Source organism: Camelus ferus, chromosome 21 (assembly GCF_009834535.1).
Source record: "Camelus ferus isolate YT-003-E chromosome 21, BCGSAC_Cfer_1.0, whole genome shotgun sequence".
NCBI lineage: Eukaryota > Metazoa > Chordata > Mammalia > Artiodactyla > Camelidae > Camelus > Camelus ferus.
Genome location: NC_045716.1, coordinates 23,909,106 through 23,915,336, shown reverse-complemented (window position 1 = coordinate 23,915,336; position 6,231 = coordinate 23,909,106).

Genomic DNA, 6,231 nt, shown 5'->3' with positions numbered 1-6,231 from the left:
TTTCTCTTGTAAATTATTGGGTACCTCTTGTCTGTCGAGTCATAGTTGGCATGCTTTAGAATAATTGCTCAACTGCTTTCACAGTTCTGCATAGTTAGGGATTTTAAAGATGTTAGGTGAAATGATAAATGTTAAATGCTTCTCGTGTTACTGCATAAATTGAATATGTGTTCATTCAAAGACTCAATTGTAAATACATAAACAACATCGCTGTGTAAGGCTAACTGTGAATTCACTTGGCACCCAGCAAAGCCATTTATTTATACTACAGTAAACTGGTATTAGATGCCCATCTGTGTTCAAGGTAGGTTATATTTGGAGTATATTTTTAAAAGTTTAACTTCCCTTCATTACTTAGTTATCCAGTATGTTTACTGAGGGTCTATCTGTGCCGGACCTTATTTTAGGGAGTGAAGACTCAGCAGGGAACAAAACGAGGTCCCTGCTCCCACAGAAACCACGTTATACACCAGTGCTGGGAACCTGCCGCATGATGTAGGAATCGCAGGGAGGAAAGAAGGAAAGTGCACGCAGGTCTGTTGTCCAGGTTGATTCCTCAGGGCACGTCCTTCCTGGTTGTGCTCTTTGCCTACGTAGACTTTGCTGTTTTACTCAGAAGCAGGGCAACACTTGATTATTTAATGTGACTTTACATTGTAAATACCTTTGCATGTCATCGAATAACCTCCTGCCCGCTGGTTTCTAATGGCTGCACGGTGTAACTGGAAGCTATTTGGTCGGAGTGTCTAGCCGGCCGAAAGCATGCCATCCCTAACTGTGACAGCGTCGACACTCAAGTACGTTCCGTGTGTTTAGGGGGGTGGGTCTCAGACTTCAGTGCGTAGAACTTACCCGGGGAGCTTGTTAAAATTTCAGATGCTTGGCTCCACACTCGGAGACTCTAATTCAGGAGGTCATGGATCGGCATTTCAGTAAGTCTCACTCCCCAGCCAGGGGTTTGTGAGGTGGGTGGTCCCAGAGCCCACTGTGAGAGTCTTTGGTGTGACTTCTGGGAGAAACATGTATAGTCATAACTGCTTTCTCCACTTCATGGAGATCTTGGGTGTTCCCCTCAAGGTAACGTGGTTGAAGCTACACTAGATATTTAAGAGACTGAATCAGAGAGTTGAATTTGGGTTGGGGTAGGGACTGTTGGAGTCAGAACTGAGGAATATGCCACACCAAGTCTAAGGGACAGCGGCAGGTTTGGAACTGGGACATGAAACTGAAGGCCAGCACACAGGAGTCCTGGGATCAGAATGGAAGCAGTGAGGAGGGGACTAGTCATGTCTGTCAGTTAATGTCAGTGGTGCTATTCTGTGCTGCCCTGGTGCTGTGGGAGGCTTGGTTAATGGGCACATCAGCTTGACTTAAAGGTATAGAGTCAAGGGTGATGAAGGCTTGCAGAAGCCCATGACATGTATTGCCCGTGGGTCAGCCAGAGGTTGTCTGACTCTCAGGACTGAGTGAAATGAACTTGAACCAGCCCCACACTAAATCTTGGCCAGCAGTAGTCCCAAGTCTTCTGGGGGATCTCTGTGCCTCCCTGAGGCTCATATTCGTGGGGCTGCCTCCTACCTGTATTGGCTTTCTGCCTTCTTGACACACATAACTCAGCCTCTTTCTTTTTGCATGTCCACTAGAAAACCACTCACACAAACATCTGTGGTTTTCTTTTTTGTTTTGTTTTTTTAGATTTGGGGCCCTGGGAAGGATTACATCCCACCTCGCACAGCCCCACCCCCCACCTGTGGACTCCTCCCTGCTCTTCTCTCTCTCTCCCCTCTTGGAAAAACCTGGACTCCTCTTTCCACGACTAGCAGTTCATCAGCCATCTTTTATCCCTTGTGCCCACCCCCTGGGTCTTGTCTTCCACCCTGAGCTCATGTCCAGACATTTTTCTCAGTAACCCCATTCCAAAGAGCTATTTTGCTGTTATAATAAAACTCACCCCCCTTTAATGCACATCCCTGGGCCTGTTCCTACTCAGAGGGTGAGGTGAGGAGGGGCAGTAATTTCTAGCTCTAACGTTACCTACTTAGGAAGCTGCAGGGTTCAGCAAGCAGCCAGTCCTCAGTCTACAGCCGTGGTCATTAACAAACGAATACTCGTTCGTTAGCACTGCACAGCTCCACTAATGGAAGTCAAGTCTTTTTTGTGATTTCTACCTTAGTCTTTCCTTCATGCAGGAGCTTTCTACATTTTCCAGCAGGTAGCTGCCAGGGGAGCTCCTCTGGGTAGTGATTTTTGAAACACTTGCCCTCTAGAGCTGCCTGTGATCATGAACAGAATCACAGATGCTGAAAGAAACACACAGCCTGCAGTGGACACCACCTTTCCAATCAGATTTTGTAGATGAAAGTCACATTCTAAGACCTATTTACTCACATGTAACAAGATTCCTGATTCAGATGTGTCTTAAAATTGAAATGCACGTTTAATATAGCGCTCTGTCTACCCCTCAGCAAAAGTGCTGCTTTTTCATCAGTGGTGTCTCTTACATCCCACAACATTTTAGAATAAAGGAAATTCTGTGGGAACACCTATCCATCCATAAACGATCTGGGTTTAAGAAGCGTGCAGCCCTTCCCACCCTACAGCCTCAGTTACAGATGAACAGAAGGGGAGAATCTCTTGTCGATTTGCAGTTCCAAGAAGGAACACACGTGTCACCTCTCACTGTCAGCCCAGGGCCAGGGAAGTGAACTGAGGGTTCCTTTCCGCATTCCTTACTGCCAACTGATGAATCTGCTTGGGGCGATTGCAGTCAGTCACCACAAGGTGGCGCACAAGCCCCAGGCAAGAAGTTCTGAGGCCCACATGCCTCCCAGACGCCGTCCTTTCTGCATGGCCTTGAAGGATCTGCTGACTTGTTTACCATGGGTGGGCAGGTTGAGCCAGGTGAAGAAAAGACTCCGTGGAGCAGCAGGAGGAGGGTTTGGGCCGCATGAACTGGGAGAGAAGTTAGGATTCAATCATTAGAGTAACAATATCTATTGAACGAATGCCTTCAACTGCCTAGATGTAGGGGACAGGGGCGGGGTAGCAGACAGACACAGTCCTCACTCCCACAGAGTTTGCATAACTGGTCTGGTTCCGGGGAAGGAGCAGGGACTTTGGAGTTGTGACGGGCTTAATTCATATGTCGAAGCCCTGGGCCCCAGACCCTCAGAACGTGACTATCTTTGGCGATAGGGCCTTTAAAGGGGTGTGATATTGTGATTTGTAATAAATAAGTATTTGGTTTTCATCCCCATTTCTGGCGCAGAGCTCCTAAAACACTTGGAATTTCCTAAGTGCTGAAATCCCTAATGGTGTCTTTTGTTAGGTTAATGAAGTGACTTTTGAAAAGCACCTAGGGTTGGGGGCTGGTTGCCAGGAGAACCAACCACGTGATTAGAGGGTAGAAACTTTCAGTCCCACGCCCTGACCTCTGGGGAGAGGACAGGAGCTGGAGGTTGAATCAGTCATGGATGATCAATGACTTAATCAACCATGCGCATGTAAGGAAACCCCATAAAACCCCAACTCCATGGGGCTGGTAGAGTTTCTGGGTTGGTGAACACGTGGAGGTTCCCTGAGAGAGCCCTGCCTGGAGAGACACGGAAGCCCTGTGTCCTTTCTCCATACCGTGTGCGGTGCGTCTCTTCCATCTGCTGTCCCTGAGTTACATTCTTTTGTAATAAACCGGTGATCTAGTGAGTAAATGGGTTTCCTGAGTCCTGAGCGGCTCTAGCAAATTAATCGAACCCGAGGAGGGGCTTGGGGAACCTCTAATTTTACCTCGTGAGTCAGAACCTGGACTTGGTGTCTGAGGTGTAGTTATATCCCATCTCCTGTCTCTTTCCCAGCCTCACTTCTGGACAGAGAGTCCGGATTTGAAAATATCTTCTTCATAAAATACTAAATTCTCATAGTCATACTTGGATATAATCCTTGAACTGTTCTTTATTTCCATGGACCATTCTCATTTTAATTACCGCTGTTATTGCAGTATTTTAATCACTTTAGCTTATGGTAACTTTAATACATAATATAATACAGTGTAATAACACTATATGTACTATGTAATAGTATACTATAGTATAATAACAGTGTAGTGTATAGTAAGCCCTCTTACTGACATCTTTTCCCCAATTTTCCTGCCTACTCTTGCCTGTAAATTTCCTGATAAATATTTTTTATGTAGCTCTAAAACTATATCATTTTTATACAGTTCCTATTCAAGGCATAGACTAATAAGGGGATAATTGGCATCCTTTAATCGCTGAGCCATCCCATCTAAGAACAAGACGTGTCTTTACGTTTTGGAGTCTACTTTCCATCCTTTGGGTTGGTTCTATATGGTAGACACATTTCGTATTAATTACTCCTAAGTGCATCATGTTACTGTTGTTATAGTGTTGGTGGGTTTTCTTGTTTGCTTATTCCATAACTGCATGTTACTAAACTTTCTGTATCTAAATGCTTTTTCAGTCTATTCCCTTAGATTTCCTAGGTAGAAATCTTAACATCTACGTGTTAAGGTATATGTTAATAATAATGTATACAGTGTTTCATGATATAATATATATCTATACATATGTCATGGCTTATAAACGTATTCATAGACCCATACACATCCCATATATTTATTATGTTATAGTATCATATATATGTTGTGGTATCTTGTATATATATTATGTTATGGTATATAAATAATGATCATTCTGTCTCTTCCTTTCTAAATTCATGTCCTTAATTTCTCTGCTGGTCCCCTTGCGTCGGTGCAGACTCCTTGTTCTCATGTCACTTTCTCAGATGGGCTTTCTGATCTGAGCTGTTCTCCTGTTCTTCTATTTTATGGCATCTGCTGTTTTCCTGCATAACTCTCCTTATGCTTTATAATTCTAATGTCAAGCCTCAGGAGGCTGCAAGCTGCCAAGCTGTTTCTCCATCATGTAGACGATGCCTTGCCCTCGCCTGTCACATAGTGGGCGCTCTGTAAATACTCAGGGAGTGCGAGAACTTCCCTAATTTAATGATGTGCTGTGTTTCACTGTTAAGCACGATGCCAGCTGTTGATTTTACAACTTTCCTTTCACTATTTTAAATTAAAAAAAATGGATTAAACCCCTCAAACCTTCAGAGAGATGATCGCGCAGTTCTTCCCTTCTGCCAGGTTCTAGGATGCGGGGTGTAAATGAGTTTCCCTCCGTGAACTGGCTTCCTGAGGCGAGTCACATGTGATGGTGCGCGTTATGCCTTCATGGCATCCAGGTGAAAAGGAACACTGCCCTTAGCTGGTATTTTGTTTAGGGCGCTTTGTCTTTGTGTATAAATGGGGTTGATCTGTAGTTTTCGGGCACTTTGAGATTTTTGATGTTGAGGTTATGCTACCTTTGAAAAAAATTACAAAGCTTTCTTTATATTTGTATTCTCTGATTTGGTTTAAATAGTGTAGGAATTATTTGTTCCACGAATGTTTGAAAATCTTCACCTGTGAAACAGTTTTGCCTAAAGCTTTTGAGAGGGTAATTATTTGACAATCTTCTCAATTTTTTTCCGATGGTTACAGTTATACCTTTTTGGGAATCAGTTTTTCTACAAAAATCATCCATTTCCCTCCTCCTCCCTGGACTTTCTTTTCTTTTCTTTCCCTCCCTCCTTTCTCTCCTTCCTCCTTTCTTCTGTCTTTCTAAGAATAAAGTTGTTGCAACTCTATTCTGTATTTGTAGTCAAATATTTTTGGTTTCACCAAGTACATATTGTCTTTTTTCTTTCTTAATTATTTTAATGATCTTCCAAATAAACTTGGATTCTTTCATTTATTAGTTACATGGCTGTTCTGTTTTCTAGTGATGAACTTCTACTTATTTCTTTGCATTTTCCTTCTTCCTGCTTTTCTTATCTGTTTTGTGTCTTGAATTTTAAGTTACTGAATTGAATACTTAGTTTATTCCATTTTTATTCTTTTTTCATTAAGTGAATAAAATGCTTAAGGCTGCAGCTACAGATTTTAATATTTGGTGACATTTTATTGTTACTTAAAAAAAATGTCATCTTAATTGCAATTTCCCCTTTCTTTTAAGAAATTCTTTTAAAATGACCTGAGTTATTTAAAGAATGCTTTTAAATTCCAAATATACTTGATATATTCATCTATTATCAATTTCTAGTTCTATAGCATTATTGTCAAAGATGCGACCTGAATTTATTGCACACAATAAAACACAATAAAAAGTTGTGTTT